Below are 16128 nucleotides of genomic sequence, written 5' to 3' on the forward strand. Positions count from 1 at the left end.
TTATAGGCTAATGAATGGGAGGTGAACATTTCTCACGTGAAAACGACGGAACCTGAATGGGTTAAGGTTATTTTTTCGATTTTCCTTTTGATGTGCTATCTGCCACTGTTAAAATAAACCTACCATTGAAATGATACTGTTCTGAGACTTTTCATTTCTTTGTCATTGGACAAACTTACAAAATCAGTGAGGGGTCAAATAATTATTTCCTCCACTGTATGCAGTGACTGGTGGTATTAAATAGCACACTGCGTGCGCTCACGTAGGTAGGTGGGTGCACTGAACAATAGGTAGGTATATGCTGTGCTGCAGGGTATTACAAATGTGCACCTGTCACACACACATACCGTGAACAGATACAGTGACTGGTGGTATTAAATATCCCACTGCGTGCGTTTACGTGAGTAGGTAGGTAGGTATATGCAGTGCTGCTGGGTATTACAAATGTGCACCTGTCACACACACACACACACACACACACACACACACACACACACACACACACACAAACACACACACACACACACACACACACACACACACACACACACACACACACACACACACTTGTACCGTGAACAGGTGCAATAACTGGTGGTATTAACAATGCGTGCGCTCACGTAGGTAGGTAGGTAGGTGGACTAAACAGTGAACAGGTGCAGTGATTGGGATTACAAATGTGCAGCTGCCTGTCAAACACACAAGTAGTCACTGAATGTGCTGGGCCTGGCAGTGGCACAGTAGGAATTAAGGGGCCAAAGGCCAGCTGCGACTGACTGACAGGGCTGTATATAAATATAATGCAAGTGGGCCACACACACACGCACAAAAATAGATCACAAGAACAAGATTAGATCTCAAAAGAACTGTTTTGGGGTGCTTTTTTAGCAATAAGAATCAGCAAGGAGCAAGCTAACAAGCCTACAAGAGCCTAACTAAGCTTTCCCTATGAGAGTCTGCAGCAGCTATCCCTTCTCTAATTACTGCAGGCACACAAGTGAGTCCAATGCCTGACGCTGCCTGCATTTTATAAGGGGGAGGGCCTCCAGGAGGGAGTGTAGCCTGATTGGCTACAATGTGCCTGCTGACTGTGATGTAGAGGGTCAAAGTTGACCCTAATGATGTACTATGGGGGCGAATCGAACTTCCGGAAAAGTTTGCGGTTCTCCGCAATCGCGAACCCCGGAAGTTTGCCGGGAACCGTTCGGGCCATCTCTAGTCTTCATCCCCGCTGCCTGCCTCTTCTCCATGACCCAGTGCAGCCTATACTATGCATAACAAGCACCAGGTTGTGGAGAAGAGGCAGGCAGCAGGGCATGGAGAGAGCAGCTCGCTGGGACAGGTGAGTAACAATGAATCCACAAATCAGCAGGGGCCTCAGGGAGAAATGGAGGGGAGACCAACTGAGGGGGGGGGGGGGCAGCTGGCTCAGGGGCCATGGGGGCTGATTTTGCTGCTGGGGTCCCCCGGGTTTTCTTTGCCCCAAGTGCTCCAGTCCCACTTAAACTGGCCCTGGCCACATTGATTCATACCTGTATGAAAGGCCCATATAAATCTTAGTATGTGACCCCTCAATTTCAACTTGCAAGTCTATGGAGGATACTATTGTGGATTGTCTTAAAATCTGGTTTCATCTGATGTATTTTCTGCATAAACTTTTATATTACTTTTGGACCCTGCCAGTTAGTGTACCTAACCATTATTTTCGTATCTTCCAAATACGATAATGTCATTTATATGGGGCTGCAAACACTGCAAAAACTCTCTTTCTTTCATTTTCTTCCTTCTACTCTCTTGTTCCTTTTCTCTCTCTACTTTCTTCTTTACTTTTTCTTAATTTTTCTATGTAGACTGCCACTACCTAAGCTCATGTGTCCTGTCCATTTTTGGGGAATAGGCCACCATCAGTTTTTTTTTTATATCTCCTTGCTATCTGTTTGCTGTCAGTAATAACTGAAAGGATAACTGATGTGCAAGGTAATGTCCATGTTTCACTATGGCTCAAGCAATATTAGTGGGTAACCTGTAAGTGCTGACCTGTAAGCTGTTACGGGGTCGTCGCCATTTTTAAAATGGAGGATGGAAAATTCCATCTATCACTGTGGACAAAGAGGACGTAAGAGGAGAAAGATTGATTAGCAGATTACGCGGGACATAAGTATGACCTGTGTATGTTTGTTTTGACTTTTTTTTTCAGTTCAGGTTTGCTTTAAGCAAAGCAAATGATATTGCTGCTAAAGCTTTTCTCAAATATATGATTTTTTTGCACATCCTGTAGGGCCTAAGCACACTGTTACGTTGCTGAGCTGATTTTACTGTGTGGTACACAAGGACAACAGGAAGTGTAGACAGCACTGTCTGATTGGCACTGGTATACACTGCTATGAAAAGTTATTTTCCACTTTCCTGATTTTAGAATAAACAGCCGTCTCCTGCACCTCGTCAGCAGATACACACATGACCGTCCACTTCACTCCTCTAATGACCTCCTCCTAACCACCCCATGCATCTTGCACTCCCATGCGTGACTACAAGAATTCTCTAGAGCCGCCCCCATCCTGTAGAACTTTTTAACACTGCCCATCAGGCTTGACCGCTCCTTCAACACCTTCAAACAAGCACTCAAAACTCACCTCTGCAAGAAGGCCTATTCCACCTTGCCTCTACCCTAACTTTCTCTGTCCAAAACCATTGTTTTCCTCCAAACAAACTGAACTGAATTTAGTAACATCTGACATGTTGCTGTATTCATTTCATCTGTCCTGTTTCCTTCATGTGTTTGACTGAATTTTTCAGGTACCTTAAAAAATCGTTACCTCATCAAACTGCAATTCCATTAAGGATCCCAAAACATTGGATCTTAATGTGCATAAGCTAAATACAGAGGGGGAATGCATCTTATCTCTGTTTTGAACATTTTGGTGTCAAAGGACTAAAAAGACAAGCTAAGCTCATTTCGGCATCTGAAATATGCACTTTGGCTTGGCCAAGCTGCCATATGTGAAGGAAATCTGATTTCTGCCACGGAGCACTAACTCATTATGATGCATGCTCCCAAAGGTTAATGTGTGCTCAGAGCACGGCTGGCAGTACAAAGGCAGGAATCCATGTTTATGCATAAGAGTTAATTAAAGCATTTAGACAACAAAAGGACATGACAATATGGCAGACAGAATCCATACTGAGTTCTCAAGCCCAATGATGACAGCAGAATTTAACGTACACTGCAGTACTTCTTAAATGTGTCTATTTATCATAAACGGAGATGTGATTTGCTGTCTTATTCAGGCCTAATCCTACATTTCCCAGCAGCAAGAGTGATCAAAATCCCCCGTCGCCTGTTCCACCCGAAGAGGAATTACTCGGAATGGATTTCTCTGTCAATCAAGCGATTGGAACTTGCTCTGGGGCAGCTGGAACACTGAACCATTGGGCTCTGATCGCCTGAGAAGAAAGTGGAATAGATACTGCCAGAGACACCAACTGGAGAACCAAAAACTCTTTAAAGGCATTAGAAAGGAAAAGCAAGAGTTTACATTGTAAGCCTGCATCTGAAGATGAAAACTCGGGCTCTGTTACCCTCCTCACTTCTCTAGTGCTGCAGATGTGCAGGAGACCACCGCCAATATAGATAGGAGGGTTAAAGTTTAGATGTAGTGACAGACATGCCAGAAAAGAACAATCACTGGGGACTGAGGCACTGGGACCGAGACAGCCAAGACCTCGGCACATGTCACGTTTGAAGAATCTATGGCAGGACTAGTTACTATCTACTGTACCTCTGTAAATCAGTGGAATTATCAGATGTCTGGCTGGTTGTAGTTACTGCCCTAAATAATACACGGGTTTCTGCCCCGACAGTAGCTGGAGATTTTGCCCGAGAGATACCAGTAGTTATCACTGTCCAGACAGTGGAATTAACCTAGCAAAGATAACATGCTAGCTGGATTTAAAGTAAACAGGTCCCAACACAAAGATGACATGAAATAAAGGAAATTTAGGGGCATGACAATCCCCACCTGCAAGGGCTAATCATGACCTAGATCTGCCACATTGTTGTTGTTTTGGATGCATTCCTAAAAATGTATCCTGGCAAAAAATATCCTTATGGATAAAGCTACGATCCACCAGATTATTGATCCACAAATTTATTGGATCTACATGGTGCATAAGGGAGTGCTTGACTCCCTGGCTCCCAAGCGAAAATCCGATTTAGCAGTGAGTTCCCAGATCTTTATTTCAGATACCACCAGTTGCATTCCCATGTATAACATCATGTGATTTTAATTAGTGAGTAGAATGCTTTTTTCTGCAATAACACATGCACAATGACAGCTCTGTCTATTCTGGAGACACCTAGTGTTTGAGGACATATTGCTGATAAGAGATGCTGGTATGTAATAAAATCATGAAGTTTTACCATGCAGGTCACTTACTGCAAATAGCACGTTTACTTTTTTTTCCCAGAAAGATGATCATTAGTTGGGTCGCGATACAAGTGAAGAAAAAAATTTGTGTCTGAAGCTTGAGTATCGGGCAACTGTTACCATGAAATGGCCACCTGCTACGTGGCTCTAGGCATCCTATCATTTTGCAGTAAATAGAAGGTTTCTGTAGGCACCAGTCAGTACAGGGTTATAATTGTTCCACTTGCCAGTTGCAGTCAGTATGAGGCTGCTAGTATCTTACCTGAGGGCTGCAGTGAATATTACCTTGCTTTGCCTGTGCACAACTCTGCCCCTTACAGAACTGCCAGGAGGCTGTCTTCCTTTGTTCCAGATGGGTTTGGTCAACAATCTTGTAGTATAGTTTGACTCCTCATGATTTTCTTAAAGTAACCTTGTCGTGAGAGAGATATAGCGGCTGCCATTTATACTTCTTTTTAAACAATGCTAAATGCCTGGCTTTCCTGCTGATCTTTTTGGCTTGTCCAAACAGCACTTCTACATACTTGTTTCGGATCAGTAGCTTTAAAGATTAACTGTAACCAAGGATTGAACTCCATCACAATCAGTAGCTGATAACATCTTTCCCATGAGAAATCTTTACCTTTTCTCGAACAGATCATCAGGGACGTCTGTATGGCAGATATTGTGGTGAAACCCCTCCCACAGTTCGATGTCAGGACCTAGGTCCAGACAGTTTCTTGTCTGTGAGCCTTGTTGCATTGTGGGAAATAACAGCTGTTTCCAACTGTCAAGCAACCCATATCACCCTCTGTGCCTATGTATATCTATCAAAAAAAAAAAACCTTTTAGCATTTTTAGGGGGTGTGGTTATAGATAATAGTTTTTATATTGATTTTTTTTTTTCCTTTTCGCTAAAGTTCATGCATTAGAGGCAGTGGATCAGCAGGACAACCAGGCACTATGCTTTGTTTTAAGCCTCTTTCACAGTGCGACGTTAAAGTCGCACGTTAGAAAATGTTTTAACGTGGACCAACGCACAGCAATAGTTAGTCTGTGCAACATTCACAGTGCACACGTTGCGTTGTGTGTAACGTGTAGCAATATTTAGAAAGTGCTGCATGCTGTGCTTTTAGCAATAAATCTGCTGCGTTGTGTGTGTTGCACATGCTCAATAATGTTTTTTTTTAATGTAACGCATGCGCCGTTTTCGTTCCATCCCTGTGCGACGAAAACGGCGCACCAAATGCATGGCTAAAGAATGTACTATAACGTCCAAGTTGTAGTCTTTCAATGCGTTGCATTAGAGGCACGTTATGCGACCTTAACGTCACATCAAACGCAATGTCCCACTGTGAAAGAGGCCTAAAAGGAAAAAAACAGCCTCCATGTCACTCTCATTACAGAGTCACTTTAAAGAATCTAAACAATATACAGTAATTTGTCCTTTCATTTTTGTTTTATTTATTAGTATAGACTTTTACAATTATTTCACCAGGAAAATATTAAAAATTACAAATGAAAATGTTATTTTTGTTTAGTGTTCCACCTTGTGGTTTGAACAGCAAACATGGGAAAGTTTAAGAAAGGCCTACGTTTGACATTATGTAGTAAATGTGAGATAGCTTCATAGCAAACAACATGGTCTATCTACAGTATCACTTGCTAAGTCTTAAGACGGATAGAACAATCAGTACATTAAAGATTTTTTTTCTTCACAATTTAAATTAAATGTTATAGTGATACTAATTACATTAAATTTGTACTTTTTTTTATTCAAGCAAACATAAAAGGTAAAAGCAATGTAATGTTCTACAGAGTTTCTGCAGTCATAAACATACAAACAAAAACAAATGACAAAAGCATACAGATAATCAAATGAAATTATATTTTTCAAGAAAACAATCACAGTTGGAGCAAAAGGGGACCTGGCTTTAAAATATTAGGCATGTACTTAGGGAGGGGACCACATCAAATTAAACAATACCACGGGCAGGGGGAGTCACAGACAAAAGTGGTTATTTGTTTAGCTACCTGTCCCAGACTTAATGGTATTTTCCCCCTTTTCTCCTATGTGCCTAAAATAGTATTTTATTTCATTTTAATTCAGTAGTGTTCTATATATTAAAAACTCATTCTGAAAACACAGATTTAAAAATACTTAAAATAATAGTTTAGTAACCAGTGTGGTGAAATATAAACTTTTAAGAAAAATTAAGTTTTTGCTTCTCAAATTCTTGTAATGAAATTGAATTCACATGACCAAAAACACTGGGCAATAGTTGGATTATATAATCTCTTCAGATTGCAATGGGGAAGTTACAGACTAAAGGTGCGTACACACGCACGACAGCAGCCAACGACGGGTCCATCGGCACCTTCCGCTGGGCGGGTTTTCAGCAGACTGTAGTGCGTGTGTACGCACTGTCGGACTGATAAGGCTGTTCCTGAAAGATCCGCCCAGCGGAAGGTGCCGACGGACTCGTCCTTGGCTGCTGTCGTGTGTGTGTACGCACCTTAAACCTCTCAAAGTAGATGTCAAAGATCAGTATCTGGGCTTCAGACTGTAATAATGTGTCTCTTGTACAGTGGGATGCAAAATTTTGGGCAACCTTGTTAATCGTCATGATTTTCCTGTTTAAATCGTTGGTTGTTATGATAAAAAATGTCAGTTAAATATATTATATAGGAGACACACACAGTGATATTTGAAAAGTGATATGAAGTTTATTGTATTTACAGAAAGAGTGGTGCAACGCGTAAAAATTTATTGCACAAACGCATAAAAATGTATGTGTTGATGTTCCTGCACTAGCGGGAAGGCGTAAAAATGTACGCAATGCGGCCCCCCGATCTCCGAGGTCGGCAAAAACTAAACTACCTGCCAGCGGGGGACTGGACCAGCAGTGAGTGACTACGAGGGCACAGGATGGCTGCATAGGGCTGGTAGAAGCTCCAGGTAAGTGAAACTCATTTTTTTTTTTTGCCTGGATCTTCCCTTTAAACAAAATTAGGCAGGTGCATAAATAAAATAAAAAAAGAAATGAAATCAATATTTAGTAGATCCTCCTTTTGCAGAAATGACAGCCTCTAAACGCTTCCTGTAGGTTCCAATGAGAGTCTGGATTCTGGTTGAAGTTATTTTGGACCTTTTGGAGATGGCCATTCCAGAACATTGTACTTGCTCCTCTGCATGAATGCCTTAGTGGATTTTGAGCAGTGTTTAGGCCCCTTTTACACTTATTCAGTTGCTCTCAGTTATAACTGAAAGAAAACTGATTTTCAAAGTAATGCCCATGTTTTCCTATGGACATTCCAAAAGAGTCAGCACCGACTTAAGTAAAAATAGCTGTATCATGGATTTTTAACTTTTTTGATTACTAATAAAAGAGCTATTTTTACTTAAGTCAGTGCTGACTCTTTTGGAATGCAGATATTAGAAGATACCTGTAGTGCACAGGTGGATTTGAGTCTAGAGCACGACTACTGACTTCTTTTTTTCCCTCCATCGGTGCATACCATACACAGCTTTGCATGTTTTCCTATGGCACTGTTCACACTTAAAGCGGACCCAAACCAAACATCTTTTTAATTCAAAATATTTAGTTGCACCACTCTGACACATACAAAAATATATAATCACTCCTTCAAGCCTATGAGCATTACAGTACATGTTTTTCACCCTTCTCTTTTCAGAACTAGGGTTATACAGGTGGCAGCCATTACTCCTGAGCTTAGTAGGAGGTTTTAGATCATGGGTGTGTTTGTCATCAGCTACCCTCCCTCACAGGGGCGTCAGCTATGTGAAATCTCACACAAGCTGAGATCACCTCCCCTGTGACATCATCAGTAGCAAAATCTTCTCCTTGGTGCTCAGATTAGGCTAACCTTGATTAGGTAGCAAATGCCGGTGCTCTTTCTCTGCAGGTCCACCACTCCTACCAAACGAATACTCCACCACTCCTACCAAACGAATACTCCACCACTATAGAAAAAGGCACTCCACATGCTTCAAACTTGCGTTTGTAATTTATTGAGCAAGACACACTACATGTTACGAGTCTCCTGACCCTTCCTGAAGGGTCAGGAGACCCGTAACATACATCATCAGTAGCAGCCTGTGTTTTGTTTTTTATCTCCTCCACCAGTCTGCCGGATTCTCCCGGCAATATGAAAGGAATGAAGGGATTCCTACAATAAATGTAAAATATTTTATATTTGTCATCATGCAGCTGAAAAAAGACTGCTATTTATTATTATAATTTAGAAAATATATTTTATTTCGGACATCTTGTATTTTTAATTTGAGTCCACTTTAACGCGTTTTAACTGAAATCTTCTTCCCAATGCAATGCTATGGAAAAACCGCGTACCAACGCGTACTAACGCATACCAACTGATTAAGTGTAAACGGGGTCTTAGGGTCATTGTCTTGTTGAAAGATCCAGCCCCGGTGCAGCATCAGCTTTGTCACTGATCCCTGGACATTGGTCTCCAGAATCTGCTGATACTGAGTGGAATCCATGCGTCCCTCATCATTGACACGATTCCCAGTCCCTTGCACTGGCCACACAGCCCCACAGCATGATGGAACCACCACCATATTTTACTGTAGGTAGCAGGTGATTTTCTTGGAATGCTGTGATGTTTTTCCTCCATGCATAACACCCCTTGTTATGCCCAAATAACTCAATTTTAGTTCCATCAGTCCACAGCACCTTATCTCAAAATGAAGCTGGTTTGTCCAAATGTGCTTTAGCATACCTCAATTGGCTCTGTTTGTGCTGTGGGTGAAAAAAAGTCTTCCTCTGAATCACTCTTGCATACAGCATCTTCTTGTGTAAAGTGCGCCAAATGGTTGAACGATGCACAGTGACTCCATCTGCAGCAAAATTATATTGTAGGTCTTTGGTGCTGGTCTGTGGGTTGACTGACTGTTCTCACCATTTGTTGCTTCTGTCTATCCAAGATTTTTCTTGGTCTGCCACTTTGAGCCATAACTTGAACTGAGTCTGTGGTCTTTTATTTCCTCAATATGTTCCTAACTGTGGAAACAGACAGCAGAAATCTCTGAGACCGCTTTCTGTATCCTTCTCCTAAACCATGAAGGTGAACAATCTTTGTCTTCAGGTCATTTGAGAGTTGTTTTGAGACCCCCGTGTTGCTACTCTTCAGAGAAAATTAAAAGTGGAGGAAAACTTACAATTGACCCTCTTAAAGGGAACCGGAATCCTAAAAAGAAAAAAAGATTTTATACATACCTGGGGCTTCTTCCAGCCCCATAAGCCTGCATCGCTCCCACGCCGCCTTCCTCCGCTTCCTGGATCACCGGTACCGGGTCCCGTCACTTCTGGTGGACGCGGCCAAATGTCCGCATGAGCAGGGGCTCCCTCCATACCCTTACGCGTGCGGCTGCGCAGTATGCAGCTGCACGCGTACGGGTATGCCGGGAGCCCCTGTGATGCGGACAATTGTCCGCGTGCTGCCGCCGACTGGCCGAAACTACGGGACCCGGTACCGCCGGATACAGGAAGCGGAGGAGGGCGGCGTGGGAGCGATCCGTGCGTATGGGGCTGGAGGAAGCCCCAGGTATGTATAAAATCTTATTTCTGGGGCCTCTGGTTCCCTTTAAATACTCTTTCTCATAATTGGATTCACCTGTGTATGTAGGTCAGGGGTCACTGAGCTTACCAAGCCAATTTGAGTTCCAATAATTACTTGTAAAGGTTATGGAATCAATAAAATAAGCAGTATCATATCCATATTGAAAGGATAATCTGTAGTGCTCCTGAGATGCTCTGTTAAGTCTGTTACAGGGTCCAAAGTGCATACATTGCCTTTCATCGGATAATGGTAACAAGGTCTGCTGCTCCAAAAATCAGACTAGAAGGGTTTGTCTATGGTGGAAATGCAAAAATGGACACGCTGAAAATGGACTGATGTAAACTGGTCAATACAAGTTTGAACCCACCCATTCCATCTCCACTGCCCGAGCCATCAAAATGCAGCACAGTAGACCTGGTGGGAGTCAAGCCTTACCGTGTTTTATAATTATTAGCATTAGCAATATTTAACTGTCTGGGAAGCATGGATACTTGAACTAAGGGGGATATGAAGGCTGGCATATTTAATTCCTTTTAAAGAGAACCCGAGGTGGGTTTGAAGAATATTATCTGCATACAGAGGCTGGATCTGCCTATACAGCCCAGCCTCTGTTGCTATCCCAAACCCCCCTAAGGTCCCCCTGCACTCTGCAATCCCTCATAAATCACAGTCACGCTGCTGACAAACAGCTTGTCAGAGCTGGCTGTGTTTATCTCTATAGTGTCAGTCTGCTGCTCTCCCAGCCTCCTGCAGAACTCCAGTCCCCGCCTGCATCCCTTCCCTCCCTGCTGATTGGAGGGAAGGAACGGGGGCAGGGACCGGAGCTATGCAGGAGGCGGGGGAGCAGCTGAGACTGACACTACAGATGTAAACACAGCCTCACAGCATGGCTGTGATTTATGAGGGATTGCAGAGTGCAGGGGGACCTTAGTGGGGATTGGGATAGCAACAGAGGCTGGGCTGTATAGGCAGATCCAGCCTCTGTATGCAGATAACATTCTTTAAACACACCTCGGGTTCTCTTTAAACAATACCAGTAGCCTGGCTGTCCTGCTGATGCTCTGCCTCTAATACGTTTAACCATAGACCCTGAACAAGCATGCAGATCAGATGTTTCTGACTGAAGTCTGCCAATATAGTTGGACTTCAGTCGCAAGCTGCATACTTGCTTCAGGTGTGTGATCCAGATACTACTGCAGCTAAAATCATCAGACCTGCTGGGCAACTGGTATGGTTTAAAAAGAAATAAATATGGCAGCCTCCATATCCCTCTCAGTTCAGATGTCCTTTCAGCAATGTAAAAGTAGGCATGGCAGCAGGTAGCTATGCTACAGTTCAGTGTACTTGTAAAACAGTGGTATGTAAGTAAGAAAGGTCTCTGAGTACTAATGGCAGCTGAAACTTGTGCTATAATGCGGTAAGTAAGGCAAATGAAGCGTGTGACATTTTAATAAATTGACTAAACAAGGCATTTCCTACATCCAGGATGTAATTTACCGAACCACAAATATAAAATAGGATGTTTCCTTACCAAAAAAAAAAAAACAACTTATGCATTACAGCTTAATGAATGGTTCTCTTTGCATTTATAATGGTAGATTTTTTTTTACTGGAACAGTAAAGTCACACTCTACAAAATCTCATCAGGTAGAGCTTAAAAAAAACAAAACTTATTTGCAATATTTATATATTTAAAGCACAAAATGTAGAACATATATTTTTTTTTAGTGCTATGCAAATACACTAAATATGATTGCTATAATATAAAAATAATAAATATAATAATAGTTATGATATAATAAAATCATATGTTCCCTTTAAGGCAAACCTAAAATGAAAATATACAAAAGAGATAAACAATTGTATCTGTAGTCATAACCATAAATAGCTCTTTACGGAAATCCCACAGTCATGTTTTCATTTAAAAGGCTAAAAATTCAAGTTTAAAGTTTTGACTGCTATAGGTGAATGATAATGTTTATTCAGCTTCCATCCAGACAAATCTTCAACGTTTTATCTGTTCTTTGCTCTCACAAGTGGTTTTTTTGTTTGGTCATGCAATAGTTTTATGACCTTTACCTACTTATTAATGAGAGTTAAAGGAATACTGTAGGGGGTCGGGAGAAAATGAGTTGAACTTACCCGGGGCTTCAAATGGTCCCCCGCAGACATCCTGTGTCCGCGCAGCCACTCACCGATGCTTCTGCCCAGCCTTCGGTTCACTTCTGGAATTTCACACTTTAAAGCGAAAAACCACTGCATTTGTGTTGCAGTGTCCTCGCTCTCGCTGACGTCACCAGGAGTGTATTGCGCAGACCCAGTATGGTCTATGCCGGCGCAGTACACTCCTGGTGACGTCAGCGAGAGCGAGGACACGGCAACGCAGGCGCAGTGGTTTTCAGACTTTAAAGTATAAAATTCCAGAAGTGAACTGGAGGCGGGGCCGGAGCATCGATGAGTGGCTGCACAGGCACAGGATGTCTGCGGGGGACCATTAGAAGCCCCTGGTAAGTTCAACTCATTTTCCCCCGACCCCCTACAGTATTCCTTTAAGCAGTTCTGACTGCAGCACAGCTGCAGATTAACTACAATTTAGAGCTCTGGATTCTTAATCTTTACAGTGAGAAAAAAGGAATACTGCCTAGTTCTGTGTAGGATTGGTACTGTACATATACAGTTGTGTTCATAAGTTTACATACCAGGGCAGAATTTATGATTTCTTAACAATTTTTATGAGAATATGAATAATAACACAAACTTTTCTTTCATTCATGGTTAGAGGTTAGCTGAAGCCATTCATTTTCAAACAACTGTGTTTACTCTTAACCTCATAATCACTACACAAACCCAAATGACCCTGATCAAAAGTTTACATACCCCCAGTTACTTAATACCATGTATTGCTCCCTTTTATATCAATGACAGCTTGAAGTCTTTCGTGGTAGTTGTGGATGAGGCTTTTTACCTTCTCAGATGGTAAAGCTGCCCACTCTTCCTGGCAAAAAGACTCCAGTTCCTGTAGAATTGCTGTCTTGTATGAACCGCAGGTTTGAGGTCTCCCCAGTGTCCCTCAATGATATTGAGGTCAGAAGACTGAAATGGGCCAATACAGAACCTTCACTTTATGTTGCTGCAGCCAGTGACAAGTTGACTTGGCCTAGTGTTTGGGATCATTGTCATGTTGGAATGTCCAAGTATGTCCCATGTTCAGCTTCCCGGCTGATGAGTGCAAATTTTCCTCCAGCATTTTTTTTGATAACTTACTGCATTCATATTTACATCATTCTGACCAAATATCGTGTGCCAAAAAAAGTTACATTTTAGTCTTATCACTCCAAATGACATTGTGCCAGAAGATTTGAGGCTCATCTCTGTGCTGTTTGGCATATTTGGCAGTGGCTGGATAGTGTAATGGTTAAGGGCTCTGCCTCTGACACAGGAGTCCTGGGTTCAAATCTCGGCTCTGCCTGTTCAGTAAGCCAGCACCTATTCAGTAAGGAGTTTCTTGGGCAAGTCTCCTTAAAGAGACACTGAAGAGAGACTAAATCTCGCTTCAGGTCTTATATATAGCAGGGGCACGTGTGCCCCTGCTAAAACGCAGCTATCCCGCGGCTTAACGGGGGTCCCTTCACCCCCAACCCACCCCCCGCAAAAGTTGGTCGTAAAATGGTCGCTGGTAATCTTCTTCCTGGAGGCAGGGCTAACAGCTGCAGCCCTGCCTCCCAGCGCGTCTATCAGACGCGCATCGCAGCCTCTCCCCCGCCCCTCTCAGTGAAGGAAGACTGAGAGGGGCGGGGGAGAGGCGGAGATACGCGTCTGACAGACGCGCATGGGGCAGGGCTGCGGCGGTTAGCCCTGCCCCAACCAGGAAGCGCTCCCCCGCTGCACGGAGGGGGTTTGGGGGGACAGGGACCCCCGTTAAGCCGCGCTATAGCGGCGTTTTAGCAGGGGCACGCATGCCCCTGCTAGCTATGAGGTCTGAAGCGAGATCTATTCTCGCTTCAGACTCTCTTTAACACTGCTACTGCCTACTGAGTGCGCTCTAGTGGCTGCCTCGCAAGCGCTTTGAGTCCGACAGGAGAAAGGCGCTATACAAATACTGCAATTAATTATTATATTGTAAATGGGAATACTTTGTGGCATCTGCGTAGTAATTGCTTTCTTCTTCTTTCTTAGAGCTTCGGGTCCTGGGAAATTGCCCAGTTTACCTTACGGAAGTACAGGCCTTTGATGCTCTATTTGTTCATAGCAGCTATGGCCATGTCTGTCTCCTTCCAAAACACGTGAGGTTTTACTAACACAATGCAGCAGAAGTATTCACTGTCATTTTTACAGTGCATGAATGAAGTAAAAGAAGTGGCCTCCCAATTCCAAGAAAGGACATAAATGTGAGCTTGCAAGAAATGGCTTCCACGGATTTTAATTTTCAAACAATGTCCCGGTTTCTGTAACACTAGAGTTCTTCCTTAAGCCTCAGGCAGATAAAAAATATTTCTAGTTTAGAAGGGAAAAAGATCATTTGTAGCCCAAGGATCATTAGTTCCTTTTATTTTCAATAATCCCAGTCATAATAAAGGGGGAGTTTGGGGTTGAAAGCATGTTTCTTAGCTTATTTAATATGCTGTGTCTGAACTGGTCACACTTCCCATTAGCCTAATCTCCCATTATAATTTTTTGTCTAATCTTCAGTATAATTTCAAACTAATCTTTCAGCATAATACATTTCCATGGGTGAATGAGCCAAGCTTTCATTTTCAAACACCAAAACCCCTTTCACATTAAACAAATAAATACAATATATGGTATGAATGGGTTCATTAACCTGTTCATTTTGTGTATTTAGTTGAATGAGTTCCAAATGCCCACCAGGGGATGCCCTAGTGGTGGACACAACACAGTAAATTCCTGAGCTAAAATGGCCTTTATAGCATAGTACCAGGCAGGGAATCTAAGGCGACTGTGGTGAGAGATCAGATCTTTCCCATGTCTTTGCTTGCATTGTCTATAAACAGACCATGGACAACAGAGAAAGCTCGGAGTCTATAAAGAGACCTACAGCAACTGTGTTCTTCAGCTTCATGTGAGCTGCGAAACCTGCAGCAGCACCGCTGTGCCTTCATCCAAAGGTTTATTGGTTCAGTAAAAGAAACTAAAGAATAGAAGCCGATTAAGCAAGTTACAAAATGAAGGAGTACAGCTCCTTAGACACCATTCCCTTTCTTCCGTGGCCTCAAATGCTTCCTTCATGTTGGTGCTCATTCACATGGACACTTTGAACTGCTTTTTTGGCTGCCAAATAAAAACTCAATAGGTTTCCAGAAACAAACAATAATAATAATAATGTTATTACAAAAGCAACAACAAGAACAATAATAAAAAAGATAACCATTTTAAGAAGTACTGCTTGTTGGACCAGAAAAATTGGCAAGATCACACAACACAGAACGCATTTGAGAACAAAAAGTAAAAAAGCAAAAACAAAAAGTTAAAATATTAAGGAGACTTACAAATTCAATCACGCCTCTACATAAGCACACGCCTCATGTAATAGAAACTGAGATGGATTTTTAAAAAACCAAACAGTTAAAGTACCCCTGACCTGGTTCCCTCTCCCCCCATACTTTTAATATTGTTAAAGGTGCACTATGGCAAAAAATGTTAAAATTTCAAATATGTGCAAACATAGACAAATAAGAAGTATGTTTTTTCCAGAGTAAAATTAGCCATAAATTACATTTCTCCTATGTTGCTGTCACTTACAGTAGGTAGTAGAAATTAACAGAAGCGACAAGGTTTTGGACTAGTCCATCTCTTCATAGGGGATTCTCAGCAAGGCTTTTATTCTTTATAAAGATATACCCTAAAAAGGATTTAAACAATGATGCTGGCCAGCTTCCCTGCCCGCTACACAGTTTTTTGACAGTTGGACAGAGCAACTGACATTCACTAAGTGCTTTTGAAAATAAATAAAACGCTGAGAAACCCCCATGAAGAGATGGACTAGTCTAAAACCTGTTGCATATTTCAGATTTCTACTAACTACTGTAAGTGACAGCAAAATAGGAGAAAAGTAATTTATGGCTCATTTTACTCTGGAAAAAATATACTTCTTATTTGT

At 42.2% G+C, this 16128-nt stretch overlaps 1 protein-coding gene and 1 long non-coding RNA gene across 7 annotated transcripts in view; one reads left to right on the top strand and one right to left on the bottom strand.

The window, feature by feature from the left end:
- The window catches only part of LOC137504231 (uncharacterized), a 90924-nt gene extending 87305 nt beyond the window's left edge, over nucleotides 1-3619 (top strand). The window contains exon 3 of the long non-coding RNA XR_011019449.1: nucleotides 3289-3619. This is a non-coding gene — a long non-coding RNA (uncharacterized lncRNA). The remainder of the gene's footprint in view (nucleotides 1-3288) is intronic.
- Nucleotides 1-16128, bottom strand: part of WDPCP (WD repeat containing planar cell polarity effector) — a 541772-nt gene that overhangs the window by 132148 nt on the left and 393496 nt on the right. The gene's annotated exons all lie outside the window — the stretch shown is intronic.

The sequence above is a fragment of the Hyperolius riggenbachi genome, chromosome 4, assembly GCF_040937935.1.
Source record: "Hyperolius riggenbachi isolate aHypRig1 chromosome 4, aHypRig1.pri, whole genome shotgun sequence".
Taxonomy (NCBI): Eukaryota; Metazoa; Chordata; class Amphibia; order Anura; family Hyperoliidae; genus Hyperolius; species Hyperolius riggenbachi.